The 15466-nt window shown below is 42.9% G+C and overlaps 1 protein-coding gene across 9 annotated transcripts in view; it reads left to right on the top strand.

Moving 5' to 3' along the window:
* The window catches only part of HAO2 (hydroxyacid oxidase 2), a 667133-nt gene that overhangs the window by 440041 nt on the left and 211626 nt on the right, over window positions 1–15466 (top strand). For 2 of the 9 annotated variants that reach the window (XM_069635749.1, XM_069635748.1), the window contains one exon: window positions 7501–7578. The exons of the other annotated variants lie outside the window; for them this stretch is intronic. The gene's annotated coding sequence lies outside the window, so the exon portion shown is untranslated. The remainder of the gene's footprint in view (window positions 1–7500; window positions 7579–15466) is intronic. 9 annotated transcript variants of the gene reach the window in all.

The raw sequence follows: 15466 nt of genomic DNA, 5'->3' as shown, positions 1-15466 counted from the left end.
TAACAAAAGAACACAGTAACTTTTTTCATCTACCAATGCGTGTTTTGGCCAAATTGAACCTTTGGCACCACCTACAGTGGAGCAATTTCATGGTATGTGATGGAAGGCACAATAGTACACTTCTTGAGTACGTTATGGAGATTTACACCTAGGCACGCTGGTGCCACGCATGGTGTATAGATCTCAACCTTTCATGGCTCTTGGGCTGGTGCAAACAACTCATGTTGTAATTGCATTTCAAAGCACTTTGATTGTTATGGCCATTTAGGGAGCTTGGTGGGTGAGACAACTGCATAAGTGGCGGATGACACCCACCAAAAGCGTGTGATTTGCGAGGTAATATCTACTGGGTGTGCCGATGGGTAGCAATGGTAATTTTTTGTGGGTGCAGAACGCATACATCGTTCACCGGTAATTTCACATGGAGGTGCTTTTCATTTAGAACAGATGTCACCTCTGCATCAGTAATGGCTGTTACGCATTGTTCATTAGATGTGGTACAATTAAATGCACACTTCTTGGTTGTAATTGGTTTATGCGTACGTAATACTTTAACAGTAGCCAATGAGTGAGTGCTGCTGAAAGACTACTTGAAAGGGAAAAAGGACTGGCCCTGCTCTACTGGGCCATGGCCCTCGTGGTAGTAGGGGAAATCGCACATGCTAAATGTTGTTCTTCTTAACGTGCTTGGTATCGAAATGGGACTACGGTAGAGCGATTTAACGTGTATGTATGCTTTTGTGTTCCATGGTAGGCTTTGATTTGTGGGCATGATAACGCTAGTGTTTGTAGTGTGACGTTTGTTAGTGGCAGTGATTTTTTTGTTGTTGTTGCTGTATTGCAATTAGCAATGTACTACTATACGGAGGACAAGCCAAGAGCAACCCATAACAAGGAGCACAGAAGAACGTGTTTCGTGACACGTCCCTTCAGCAACATTAGAAATAAACATTTTGCATAACTTCTTCGAAGACGCCGGTTTTTTATTACGTTTCAAATGTGCTTTTGTAGCCCCGTACACAGGGCAATATGTTGGCGAAAGCTGCTCCTTTTGGGGGAGCGCACGTGCTACATCCAGGTATTGTGAGAGTGGCTGCAATGAAAATAGGACTATGCAGGAGTTGGGATTGGTCAATATGAATTTGTGGGTGTGGTGTGTAGGAACAGATTGTGGCATAACATTTCTTTGCCAACAGGAGTGGACATAGCTACGGGGACGGGTGTGCCATTAAGTAGGTGGACTATATGGGTGTTGGGCGACGATTGAATACATTGGGTACAACTTTACGCAGAGCGTTGTGCACTAGCAATACACCTTGGTTTCGATAATGTTGCTGTGCACTGGTACGGAATACGTGGAATGCAGAGGGTCCATGTGGTCCTTTTTGTGCTAGTTCGGTGACTCTTCATCCAGACATCATTATTGTTCATTGTGGAGAGAACAGTTTAGGGCATGTTATCGGCATTGCACCGCAGTTTGCAATGAAGGAGACATTTTGCCAACTAATGGAAATGATTCCACATTCACACATAATCTTTTCTCGCATTGCCCAGAGGCAAAAGTGGCTGCATTCTTCCTTCTGTGGTCCACAAATGGAGAATGTGCAGTGCAATGTAAACAAGGCTGTGTGCACTTTTCTCCTCAAAGTTGGCATGTTCTCCTTCCACAATGAAAACATAACCTTTCATAGTAGGAACATTTTTCATTCAGAGGGAGTTCATCTGACTGATGCTGGCAATGAGATCTTTCTACGTAATATCCAAAATGCCATACAGCGCTTCCTGCATGCGTAGGATGCATTTTCCCAATGGTCCTTCCCAAATTGTAACGTTTAAAATACAAATAGTAGCAAAAAGGCTCTTTTCAGAGCCACTACTTTTTTTTGTGGAAATGCATACAGTGCTTTTGACGGCGCCTCACTGCTAATTGTTGCCATCTCTGTATGCAGCGCTTATAGGTTGCGTCACGGCCTGCATGCTTCATTTGAAGTTCTATTTTTCAACACTGAAGGTGGCTCTGAAAAGAGACTTTTTGTTCACCCTGCTTTCTGGCTGTATAGCTTTTTTCCTGTTGTTTTAAGAGACGCCAAAAAAGACAGCAGTGGAAAGGAGATTTCGCAAAGCGCGGCAAGCACAGGGATAAGAAATGGTAAGTGGAGATTTCAAGATGTAAGGTGCACCTTACTTGGGTAGGATGCAGTGTTTGCCATGGTCCCGGACCGCTGACTCAAAAACACCTCAACAATATTCTCCCCTACACAGTACCGCGTCGCAGTATATGCACAATACAGTGACATTTGAAAGGTAGGGGTCTGTGGTATTGTGTGTGTCCTCCAAGGTTGCTTGTGGGATGCGGTGGCCCACTGGAGTCTCTCTAGTTGTGGTAGGAGCAGATGAGGAGCATGTTGTAGTGGACAATAAGGTACAGCCTGCTTGGAAGGGGACAACTCTCCAAATAGCTGCCTGGTGGTGCGCTTTAAGGTGCCGCGGCATGGAACTGGTGCCATAGCTGTACAATCCAGGTTTCCCGCAACTGAGTTATGTGCACTGCACCTGGTTAGCATCAAATTTAGGCACATTTCCAACGGTCCTAAACAGTTTCCACACCCAGGATTGCCGTTGGCTGTAGGCAATGGGGATTCCTTCTACTTTACTCTTGTTTCCTTTTCGATGTACCTCCCCATTATGACGCTTGTCCATTTGTTGAGGACTTTTAGAAGGAGGTGTTGGTGGTGACAGTGTGGGTGCTTCTGAGTGAGACATGTGTGATGTCATCTTTGATGTCATGGGTGTTAGTCCTTGCAGTGCACAGTAGTAGCGCGGGTTTTGGTTGAATAGCATACCATAACTTGAGAATTTCTGGGATTTTTAGGTTTTACCTGTAACCATAAAGTAGTGGGGCAACTTAACCATAACTTTCCTTTAACAAGGTTTTTTTGTTAGTGTATATTATATATTGAAATAGACGCACTGCATGCAGAGATACATACATTCTATACTGGGAGGTATACACTGTATATTGATATGCATACGTTATATATTGGAATAGATACACTGCGTGCTGAGAAACTCATTCTATACTGAGAGGTATATACTGTACATTGAGATACATGCATATCTATTGAAATAGATATGCTGCGTGATGAGAATAAATTCTATACTGAGAGGTTAATATGTATATTCAGATGGATCTATTATATATTGAAATAGAAACACTGCGTGTTGAGATAATACATTCTATACTGAGCGGTATATACTGTACATTGAGATGCTTGCATTATATATTGAAATAGTTACACTGCAAGGCATAAAATAAGTGGTATCGCATCACAATTTGTGATATAATACTGCTCTTTTGCTGTGTATTTAAACAATCATGTTGCAACAAATGCGATATGATTTCCACAGCTCATTACAATAAGATAGTGCCTTTAAAGTCTGCCTCTGTGCACAGTATGCCCTGCAGGTGAGGCAGAAGCACTGGGGCTGGGCTAAAAACATTCTATCGATGTTATGAGCCCATCCCTGATGCAGCGTCATCACGTGGCGAGGAGGATCTCAGACCCACTCTCACACTCTGCTGTGGCTTCTACCGAGGTAAGGTGGAGTGCTTAGGATAGGTTTGGGCGGAGAAGCCCTTCTGCAGCAAATGTGTTTGTTGGGGCACTGGGTGTTTGCAAGTGGCCGTCTTGGGAAGAAATATTTCTCCCGCCCGTTCGGGCTTGTAGAAGGATTTATTCTTTCATTCTCATGACAAGCACATATTTTATCATGAGAATTACAGAGTATTTAAAGCCTTCTGCAGGCAGGCTGCGTTATTACTGCGGGTGATGGGGGGGTAGCATGTGGCTGACAATAATATTTCTCCCGCCCGAACGGGTGGGAGAATTATTATTGCCAGCAGCTCTAACACCCAGGCCTGCAGTGCAGAAGGTCTTCTGTGAGCAGCAACAGACGCTGCTGAAGTAGTGTGGCCCCTGATCCCCCAATGCTGAGAGTGAAAACAGTGGTGTAGGGTCAGACTGGGGCATACGTCTTGGGCACCAACGAATAAGTGCCCCACAGTTGCAAATGGGAATTCATTCCTTTGTGATGCAGTTTGAATAGTACCCAATAGGGAGGTTTCTGATAACATGTGATGCAAATTGTACATTTTAAAGAATATTTATTCAGCAACACTGGCCAAAACTATTAGCCACCTAGTCCAGTAACTCATCAAACTGGCCAACGTTGTCACAAAAGGTGGCCCACTCTGACCCAAAAACGGGCCTACACAAAGTATTTTGCATTTTTGGTTAAGCCATGTGCCTATTGCCCTATAGGCCAGTCCGACTCTGCAGTGGTGCATGGAGGTTAGCTGACAAATTCATCACGAGGCAGGCAGCCAGAGCCAGCAGGAGGCACTGTCCATAACTTTAATGTGAGCACTGCAAAGTGCCTATTAAAAGCCCCAGAATAAAAATTGTGACTTTTTCTTCTGTGCTTGCAGACTGAAAACATGGGGGCAGTTGCTGGGCCACCTCCCCCCGAGGATCGAGGCCTATTTTGTTTGTAAGGGTAGAAAGGCCCTAATGCAGTCCCTGAATGCAGGGCTGGGTGTTAGAAAGTGGCATCGTGGGAGGAATATTATTTCCAGCCACTTTCTAACACCAAAGCCACGCAGTAATAACACAGCCTGCTGCTTGCAGAAGGCCTTTCAAAAGTGCTTCCGCAAGCAGGCTGTTATGTGCAAACATTCCCGGCTGAGGATTTGTGCCCCCTGTTAGGGAGAATTCTCTTATAAGGCTAATTTCCCTTACCTATAGAGCTTTGCTGGATTTGAAGGGTTTATTATTTTCTACTGCTAAGAGTGATACTCTTTTTCCCACTCTTAGACATATTTTTGATGTGTGTTTGAGGCTATTTTTGTGCTTATGGGCTATGGAGTTTTTCTCACTCCATAGGTATCGTCTTATTTATGTGTGTTACACAGCACCCTCAGTGCAATAACACAGGGGTGTCATAGTGACCTCCAAACATAGACTCCATACCCTGGGACTGACTACTGTCTCCCAGGGCATGCACAGTTACCATTGACTTTGCTAGTCAATAGTTATAAACAAAACCAGTACACACCATCTTACTATGGAGGTACTGGGAAGGGTTAATAGATTTTCCCTGGTGTTCATTTTTGAGAGGGTACTGTCCAGTCCCTCTCTCCAAAGTTTCTGGCTGGTGGCAGTGGTTACTACCATTAATACAGTGAATATCTTCCTATGGGATTTTCCCAATTGTTCGAGGCTACCACTTTTTATGATAGCCTTTAACAAACCCGCCGGGTCATTTTATTATTAACTTTACTCCGGTCATTTTTTTTTGCCAGATCTTTCATAATATTTCTTTCTCGTGTCTCTCTCTGTAATCCAAACCGAGGTCGGCCCCTTTGTTCATCCTTTTGGCGGGTTTCTGGACAGAAGCCCTCCTTCAGGCGCCAGTGAGTCTGGGGTAGACAGGATGTGTGGGAAGGGGAATAGGCACCCTGGACAGGGTTGCCTATGCAACCCAAGTTGCACTCTGCCCTGATAGGCTGCGGGGTTATCCCGCCAGGATAACCACCCCGCTGTGTGAGTGACAGCGAGGTTGTATGAATGGGGGGTTCGGCATAAAAGCAGGGACCTGCGAACTGGAAGACAAGACGTCACCACTGGACCTAAGAAATCCAAAGAGGAGAGAAGCCGAAGACATCGGCCACGACTGAACCACCGGTGAAGCCCTGCTGCAGATCCTCACCACTTTTCTCCAACGACAAGAGAAGATCTTCACCTGCAAGAGCCTTCTTCCCTTGAGCTGGTGGGGCCAACCAGTTCGCCAATCGCCTTCCCGGACCTTCATTGGTCGAATTGCCAGTGGCAAGCACTAGGAGACCGGATAGCCAGTTACCCGTCCACCATGACCGCGATTTGAAGGAGCGTACCTTTTATTCCGTTTTGGTATCACTGCGGCCGGATTCTTCCCTGGGCAGTGCAGTGACTCAAACCTTCCTCCACGACGAGAGCCTCTCTTCCTCTGCTGGATCTCCCGAACTACAGGAACTGCCAGGAACTACCGCCACTGCAGGAGCCTCATCCACTTTTAAGGTACAATGTTCCGCCAGGCCTCCCGTTTCGTTGGGTACTGCTAAAGGTGTTTTAAATCCTTTACGTACCTTCTGGGCTGGCCGTCCCTTTCATCGAACATTGTCTTTTTACCTTCTGCACCCTCCTTTTCAACCGTTAAACAAAGACTTGACTGCAGCTACTAGAACCGTTTGATCCTGGGCACCTTGCCTTATACCATTGACTCTGGCACAGGCCTATTGACTCGGGCTATTTCAGTTACAACTGCCTTCTCTAGATTGCTTTTCATAACGAAATGTGTTGGTGCACCTAAACTCTTATAACCACCTTTCCTTCCCCTTTATATATTGTTGAAGTGCCATTTTACTCGGTTTTCGCCTAAGTATTGCCTATTCTAAAGTACTACATTGCCTAACTTGTTCACAATCCAATTGGAAAGTGTTGCTGGTGTGTTTAGAAGTCTAACCATGAATAACTTGACCTTTCCCTCCCTCTGAAGAAATTGTTAGAGTGCCATTTCTGCTTGGTTTACACTGTGCCATTTTGCTCAGTTTTCACTCTTGCTCAAACTTGTCTACAATTTAAATAGGGAGTTGTGTATGCTTTTCTTGACTGTTTTAACTTGCTTTAATGATAGTGATTTGTGTGTTGAGTTAAGAGTGTGTAAAATAAATATATATATTATTTTTGATACAAAGCTTTGGTCAGTGTTTCCTCGTCCCGTAGTACTGTAGTCCTATTGTGTAAACCCTGAATACTGCTCATCTCCCTCTTGAGATAAGTCTGACTGCTCAGCCACAGCTACCAACTAAATCTTTGTGGTACAGACTGATACCAAAAGGGTATTTATTGCATATACCTGTAGTCCTAATCTTCTGTATTGCTCTCTAAGGGAACTGCATAGTATTCTGCCTAACACCCCCAGCCCACCTGCTGAGAGCGAAAACATTGCAAGGCACCTGTGGGGTGCATGGAGTTTAATAGCTGCCAAATATCACGAGGCAGGCAGCCATCCAGCAGGGAGCATTACACTAACTAGCTACAGCTTTAATGCGAGCACTGCAAAGTGCATATTTTGTTCCAGAAAGAAAATTGAGACTTTATTTGCTGTGCTTAAGTGACTGCGGACTGGAAACATTGGGGGCAGTTGATGGACCCACGTACCCCTATAGGCTCGAGGCCTCTTTTGTTTACAAAGGACGAAAGGCCCCAATGCTGTCCCCGATTGTTGGGCTGGGTGTTAGCAAGTGGCAGTGCTGGCAATTATTTCTCCCAACCTTTCAGGTGGGAGAAATATTATGTTCACTCCATAGCAGGTGCTGAGGTGCCCTGTCGATTCTCGAGCCCCCCCCATAGTGAGTGTGCATTGTTGTGGGTAATCAGTTGCTTTTTGCCTGTTTTGTAGGAATTGGTCTGCAGTGTAGAGGAAGATTAGGCAGAGAGGACCTTCCCACTGTGACTTTGATAACCACCGGCCTGAGAGGTAAGCAAAGCCTAGCCCACCTTTTTGTTCTAAAAATATCTTTTTTGTCTGGTGCCACAGGTGGCACTTTAATCACGAGCATTGAAGACTATTCAAAGGCCTTCTGCAAGCAGGATGTGTTATTGGTGCAGGTGGCCGTGCTGGGAATTAATTTGCTCCCGCCCATTTGGGTGGGAGAAATAGCAATACCAGCCACTTGCTTGCGCCCAGTCCCACACTAAAAGCACGGCCGTGCTGGCAGAGAGCCTTTTAAATATTCTTTCAATCACAATTTAATGAATATTAGAATGCTTTCTGCCAGCAGGCTGTGTTAAGATTGAAAGGCTGTGTGCATTGGGTGGGCAAAATATTAGTCCCAGAGTCCTTTGCTAGGACGCAGCTTTGCACTGTTAACAAAGCCTGCAGAAGGCTAAATCATTTGTTCTTTCCTGTTGCTGCTGCACAGATAACAAAGGCCCAGCGATTACTGTAGTAAACTTGTCAGCAGCAACTACGACTTGCAATAATAGATTTGTGATCATGGGATGTTAGCGCTTGCATCAGAATAGTGCTTGGAAGCAAGAGGAAACGAGAGACCCGAGAGTTCAAGCCGATGTAATATTAAAACTAACTGTGAAGAGTCCCACAACGTGTAAAGAAGTTAGATGCCTTAAACACCACGTTTGCACGGATAGTGTCTCAAAGCGATTTCTTTGTAAAGTCGAGTTCATCCATGAGATCAAACATGCTTTTGCATTGTGGGATGTGTAGTCTTCGGTTCAGGGTGGTGTAAATACTCCAAGGAGGTTGCTTTGTGTGTACTTTGCAAATAAACAAGACCATTGTGGTTCTTGAAACCCAAAACAAATGTGTGCTAATTAGAGCTTGGAAGTTTGTGGCAGGTAAGTTAAATTGCTAGCAATTCTGGCTTCACTGCTTAATCAAATCACGTGATCCTGTGCAAATCATTTGACCCAACCCAACTACACCAGGGCTGGCAAGAACAGAAATTAGCATTTTATCCATAGGCAACATCAGTGGCCTCAGCCCTGCAGATAAGGGGTATTTTAGCCACTTGTACTCCCTTAAAAAAAGGCAAATACACCCAACAATAAATGGGAAAAGGCTGTGTACCCCTGCTTTCACCCACACAGCTCCATGTATATTATGTTTGGAACAGTAATGCAAGTACTACCAGAGGAAGAAACTATGGTTATAACAGCCTGATCAAAAGTAGAGCTGTAGCTGCGATTGAGCATGAATAACTATGTGCAAAGAAATATTATTACTAAGACAATTTAATTTTGCAGTAAAACAAATTATGCCTCACTTATCAAATACTGTCATTGGTAATTCGAATTCCACGTTTACTCTGACTTTAAAAAATAGGGAGTAAAATACTCCTACGTTCAAATCTTATCTCGAGCACTGAGTTGCCTAGACAAACATTACAATGCACAATTTGCTGCTAACTTGCCACTCGGTACTTCCCACAATGCTCTGGAGTCACCGATGGGTTCAGAGAACAGATTTCTGATCTCTTGGGCACCCGGTCATTTTTTCTTTTTATTGAAATTAAGAGGTATCTGTAAACTGACACCAAAAGAGATCTGGGTGAAACTTTATGGCACTTCATATCTCCAGCTTGTGAAGCTCATAAACATATGGAGGGTTTTCCCTGTGTCCAATGCAGTTGTAGAACGCTGCTATTCCTGCATGAACAAAGTTAAAACTGACTGGACGGCATCCCTATCAGAAGAGTCTGTTGAAACACTCATTCGTATTAAGAAACAGGGCCATTCTCCTGCACAGTTCAAATCCAAAAAGGCTGTAGATTAATTTTTTTGCATGAAACCAAGACGTTCCGGTGTTGCCGATGATGACTTAAGACCTAGCTCCCCCCAAAAAGAACAGATGCACTTCAAGGACACCTCAAGACCCAGATTCCTAGTCCTACAAATTCATTTTCAAATGTTTTCCCAATTTTAAACCAAGCAGTAAAAGTTGCTTGTGACCGTTTATGCCAACACTTGCTAAATTGCACATGCCCTCACTATTGAGTCTTTATTGATGTCTTGTTAACAAAATGAAGGACACAGCACTGTGCGTGCTGCAACACTAACTGCTTGAACCAGCCACACAACCTTGAACTGATTTATTTTTAGAGCTTTCTTTATCATTTATTTGTTTGGCCATTCATGCAGCAAACCTTTACATTTTACAGACATTTCACTGATGTTATACTTAAGAGGTACACAGAAATCATTTCTGCATTCTTGATAACTCTGTCTTGGGGTACAACTAATTCTGTTGACATTAAATATGAGTACACAATTGCTAATCAAATAAGTTCATTTCCTAATCAAAATAATTTTTCTTAGAAAATTCTGCTATTCAATTTTTGGAAACTAATGTATGCGTTGCATTGCATCCTGAGATACCTACATTCTATACTGCGAGGTATAAACTGTATATTGAGATACATGCATTATATATTGAAATAGATACTCTGCGTCCTGGGATACCTACATTCTATACTGCGAGGTATAAACTGTATATTGAGATACATGCATTATATATTGAAATAGATACTCTGCGTCCTGGGATACATACATTCTATACTGAGAGGTATAAACTGTATATTGAGATACATGCATTATATATTGAAATAGATATTCTGCGTCCTGGGATACATACATTCTATACTGCGAGGTATAAACTGTATATTGAGATACATGCATTATATATTGAAATAGATACTCTGCGTCCTGGGATACATACATTCTATACTGCGAGGTATAAACTGTATATTGAGATACATACATTATATATTGAAATAGATACTCTGCGTCCTGGGATACATACATTCTATACTGAGAGGTATATACTGTATATTAAGATGCATACATGATTTATTGAAATAGATAGACTGCATGCTCAGATAATACATTCTATACTGTGAGTTATATACTGTATTCAGTAAAAATAAAGGTGTTAAAGGGACGTTATGGTTAAGTTGCACTACTAAAAACCTATGAAATTCAGTAAAAAAAAGAACTTTGTTAAGGGCGCATTTTGGTTCTACGTAAAATCGAAAACCCCCTGAAATTGGCCAGTTATGGTAGGCTAAGCAACCATACCTGCCCGCACCACTGTGCACTGCTAACACTAACAGCCAGGACATGAAAGATGGCATCACAAATTTCGTTGATGACATCACTGATGATAGCACATGTGTAGGCCCTTTGTTTTTGTTCACTGCCATATATATATATATATATATATATATATGTATATTCAGTAAAAAAAATGTTGTTAAAGGGACGTTATGGTTCAAAGTAAAACCGAAAAACCCTTGACATTCTCTAGTTATGGTAAGCTAAGCAACCATAACTCGCGCCACCTACGTGCATTGCTAAGACTGACACCCAGGATATCAAAGATGACATCACAAATGCCATTGATGACATCGCTGATGACATCACATGTGCATGTACTTTTCATGAAAAGTCTGCAGAAGGGAGTCTTATTATAATGTTGATAAAAAAATGTCAAGGATCATTGGAATAGATGACATGAGCTATGTGGTGCATTAAGCAATGCATTGATATAAATAGCATTCTATTATGAAGTTTTTTGCAGTATAATAATGTACTCATGTATAAACATAAGCATTGTGTACAGCATACATGATGGAGGTGCAATATTCATAATCTTCCCATGTTAAATAGTGAAATGGTAAATGCTTTCTTATTAGAGTTTTGTGTACTGTGCAACATGTTATAAGTAGCTAATGAAACCCACTTCCTGTATAATTTCATCATTACATACAAAACACAAAGACATAACAACAAATACAAATATGAGTATATACAGTGAAACTGAAGTGCGCAAAAAAGCAGCAGTAGAACCAGAAATTGTTCATAACCTACCTGATTATTTTTATGCACAGAAATGATTGTTCTGCTTCAAACCTACTACTTCCCTATGAATAGCTATCACATGATGTGACTGCACCCTAAAGAAAGTAATGCAAATACAAATATGAGCACATCCAGAGAAAGTACAGTAATAAAAAAAACAGCAGACCACTAAGAAAGTGTTCATAACCTTACTGATTGTCTTCATACACAGAAAGTATTGGTATCTTTCAAGTGTTTATTCTCCCTATGTTTATGTTTCATATGCTATGAGTGAACCCCAAATGAATTAGTGTAAGAAAATATTTGAAGTGTAAGTCTACAAATATAGTACTTTTCGAATTATTTTTGTTCCTAAGTATTACTGGCTAAGATATATCACTAAAGGAAAAAAGAGGGAACCAGACATGTCATGTCATCAGTGATGTCATCAATGACATTTGTGATGTCATCTTTGATGTCCTGGGTGGTAGTCTTAGCAGTGCACGTAGGTGGCCCGAGTTATGGTTGCTTAGCTCACCATAACTAGCGAATGTCAAGGGTTTTTCGGTTTTACTTTGAACCATAACGTCCCTTTAACAAAGTTTTTTTACTGAATATACATATGGCAGTGAACAAAAACAAAGGGCCTGCACATGTGATATCATCAGTGATGTCATCAATGAAATGTGTGATGCCATCTTTCATGTCCTGGGTGTTAGTGTTAGCAGTGCACAGTGGTGCGGGCAGGTTTGGTTGCTTAGCCTACCTTAACTGGCGAATTTCAGGGGTTTTTCGATTTTACCTAGAACCATAATGTGCCCTTAACAAAGATTTTTTTACTAAATTTCATAGGTTTTTAGTAGTGCAACTTAACCATAACGTCCCTTTAACAAAGTTTATTTTTTAACTGAATTTCATAGGTTTTTAGTAGGACAACTGACCCATATTGTGCCTTGTACAAAATGTTTCTAGTGAATTCAATAGGTTTCTAGTAGTGACATGTAACCATACCAGTTACGAACATTTGCCTTCACTGCACATCTACCGAAGAATGCCACATGATCATATGCTGGCGCACAGCATGGTGACGTGTCCGAAAACCGCATACACAATTAACAATAAGATGTGTGCCTCGTGGACAGTGTGGAAGTACATTTTGTGCTGCTCTGTGAACATGCAACCACAACATTTTCCATGCAGAACTCCAACACCTAATTGTACACAGCTTATAACAACGTAGTACACAGCACATACTTTTAACAAAACTGCTATTCATCTTAAAACGACATTAGCTAAAGCCATCCCTCCTCCCCAAACAAACACCACTAGTGCTGTGAAGAAACAGCTGTAAAAACACTGGCCCTAGCTCACAAATGACATACCCATTACATTTTCCACCTTCCACCTACCCCTCCATATAACTGTTTGCTGCCTCTTTCCTCAGTTCCGTCCGTAACGTTCGGTCTTAGCTATCCTTCCAAACAAAAGCCATACATACACAAAAGAAATGTTCCTTTGTGACCCACCATTCACAGTCACAAAAAGGAATAAAAACAAAAACGCATACACTGCATCTGCTTTATATTTCGTAGTAAAGTACATAGATGCAATAAGATTTTCAAACAGTTCCATTTATAGTTTCTGTTATGCTAATGGGAATATTGTAGTGTTCATCCTCCGTTCCAGGGACTTGAGCGTGGAGAAAGTGCCAGCAGGTTAACTTATGAGGGCAATGGAACCAAAAGTGCACAACAAGGTCTCTGGATCATTATCCCCCCCCCTTTCACTCCTAAAATGGGGGATGCAAGCCATTTGCAATGTACATTTCCAACGCAGTAACCCGTGGTATTAAACACAGATGATTTTGTGTCTTGATGCGGGCCGCCTCTGGTGTCCTGCTTTAGGAAATAAAATCCTCCTCCAAGATGGCGCGCACCGAGGCAAGGACCGGAACGGACCACTTTGCCACAGACGACTCTGTCACAGACGACTCTTCCATCTGCTTCTGAGCGTTTCTTTTGTTGGACTCATTTGCTGCCCTGTACAGAGGTGAACGATATAAAAAGACTTCTACCATTGTTATATATGTATTAGACATAAGAAGAGTCACTAATTTACTTATATTCACTTGTTTAAGGTTGATTGTCATTGGCCACGCCCCCTTTTTCTGCATTTCCATAAATTTGGAACGTGCGCGCACCGAGGCAAGGACCGGAAAGGACCACTTTGCCACTTCGCTGCAGCGTCGTGTGCTTGTGAGTTCTGTCCGCACCTCATTCAAATATTTATTTGTTTTATATGCTGAGTTACTGATTTTTAGTCGAAGTGCTGCGTATAGGCGTTTGCTTGTGATTGGTAGCAGCAGAATTGCTTTGTGTAAGCGAGCTACATACCACGGCTCAATCTTAAATAGTATTTGTACATCAAGGTGACTTTATGTTGCAGCGCTTATACTCGCTCAAGACAGACATGCTAGCTGACTTACTCTTATCACAAAGAAGGGGAGGGGGAGGAATAAAAGGAGGTAGTGCTACGCGAGTCTCTCGCGAAGTAATAACATTAACACCTGAGACTCGCTGCTCCTCTCTCACCCCAACACGTGACATTCGTAAGTTTATTTCATAGACATTTTTACCAGCACCTACCTTGAATGTGCCTCCATTTAACACTAACCAACAAATAGCCGTTCCCCCTTGTAACCTTGCTTCGGGGTCACAGGTTTTTGATGTACACGACTCTGAAACTGATACTAAAAAAGTACCAGTAGTATCGGATGAAACTTTGTTAGGAACCACCTGGTTACTGAAGGCAAGCGTCCCCAAACAGCACGATCCTCCCCGCAATGAGAGACAATGAAGGACTCTCCCAGGATGGGAATAAGGCCAAGACAGAGTGCGGGTGAGCGTAAATGGGAGTTTATCAATCAGAATAGGGCATGCAAAGAACTCTGCAAACTCCGAGAGCGCTCTGTCCGACAATAGCAAAGACAGGCGTATATATTTACAAAAAACGTCATAAGAACCTACACACTATAGGGGGCACAAGTTCATGGGGATTGGGTGGCGACGACTAACTATAGGTGCTGCTGTGATGTGGTTGGCTTTGGCTGGAAGACGTCACTGGGCAGCCTCGTGGGTTGGGCTGGGCCTGGCCGGGTGGCGGAGCTCATCCAGGCGGTGTTGTGGGGCCATCGTGGCCAGTGGCAGAGATGAATGTCTTTTCCTGACTTGTTAGCCCTAAGCCGTGCACACCGCAGTCATTCAAACATTCTGGTATTATTTTCTTTAGTAAATCTTTCGATAGGTTATACAACAGGTTAATGCAACACAGGAGGAATGCACCTTGTGAGGGGACTGGTGGTAATACGTCAGGGCATGGTTACCAGTGTCCTGTTGACCGGGGCCATAGGTCGTGGGGCTAAGCTTCGGGGCCTGGGACGGGCGGTACATGCCTTTCTGCCTTGTTAGAAGTTGTTATGGATGTTCCGCTGTGTGTTATCAAAGTGTTGGGTGTCTTGATTGCACAGGGCCATAAGTCTGTGATGGTCCGGTGGGTTGTGAGGTTTACGAGGGGGCGCGTGTGTTCAGGCAGAGGTTTACGGCTGTGTTGTAAATAATGCAGGTGGCGGGTGGTGGCCTTGGGTGCTACAGAGGGGGTTACAAATCTTTGAAGCGGCTCCAGTCTGGTTGGGGGAGGTAAAGCAGTGCTGCGCGGCTTCAGCTCTCATGCCTTGGCAGCCTTCGCAGGGTGGGAGGGGGAATGGCCTTGCACGTATTTCACAAAGGTATCTCCCTCGTGTGTTGCCGAATTAGGTAAAAACATCACAAACATTTGAACACTCTTATAATACTTATCCAGCGTAATACAAAACATGCATTTAAGCTTTGCTGGATGTGTCTCGATTATACCCAGTCTGAACACCTTATTCATACATTATGTTTTAACAAGTACAGTATTTAGTTATATGCATATATATTTGCAGTAAGTGAGGTAGAGTTAGGATTGGA

Source organism: Ambystoma mexicanum, chromosome 7p (assembly GCF_040938575.1).
Source record: "Ambystoma mexicanum isolate Mex_15411 chromosome 7p, UKY_AmexF1_1, whole genome shotgun sequence".
NCBI lineage: Eukaryota > Metazoa > Chordata > Amphibia > Caudata > Ambystomatidae > Ambystoma > Ambystoma mexicanum.
The sequence above is the reverse complement of the archived record's forward strand: the minus strand, read 5'-3'. Positions and strand labels throughout refer to the sequence as shown.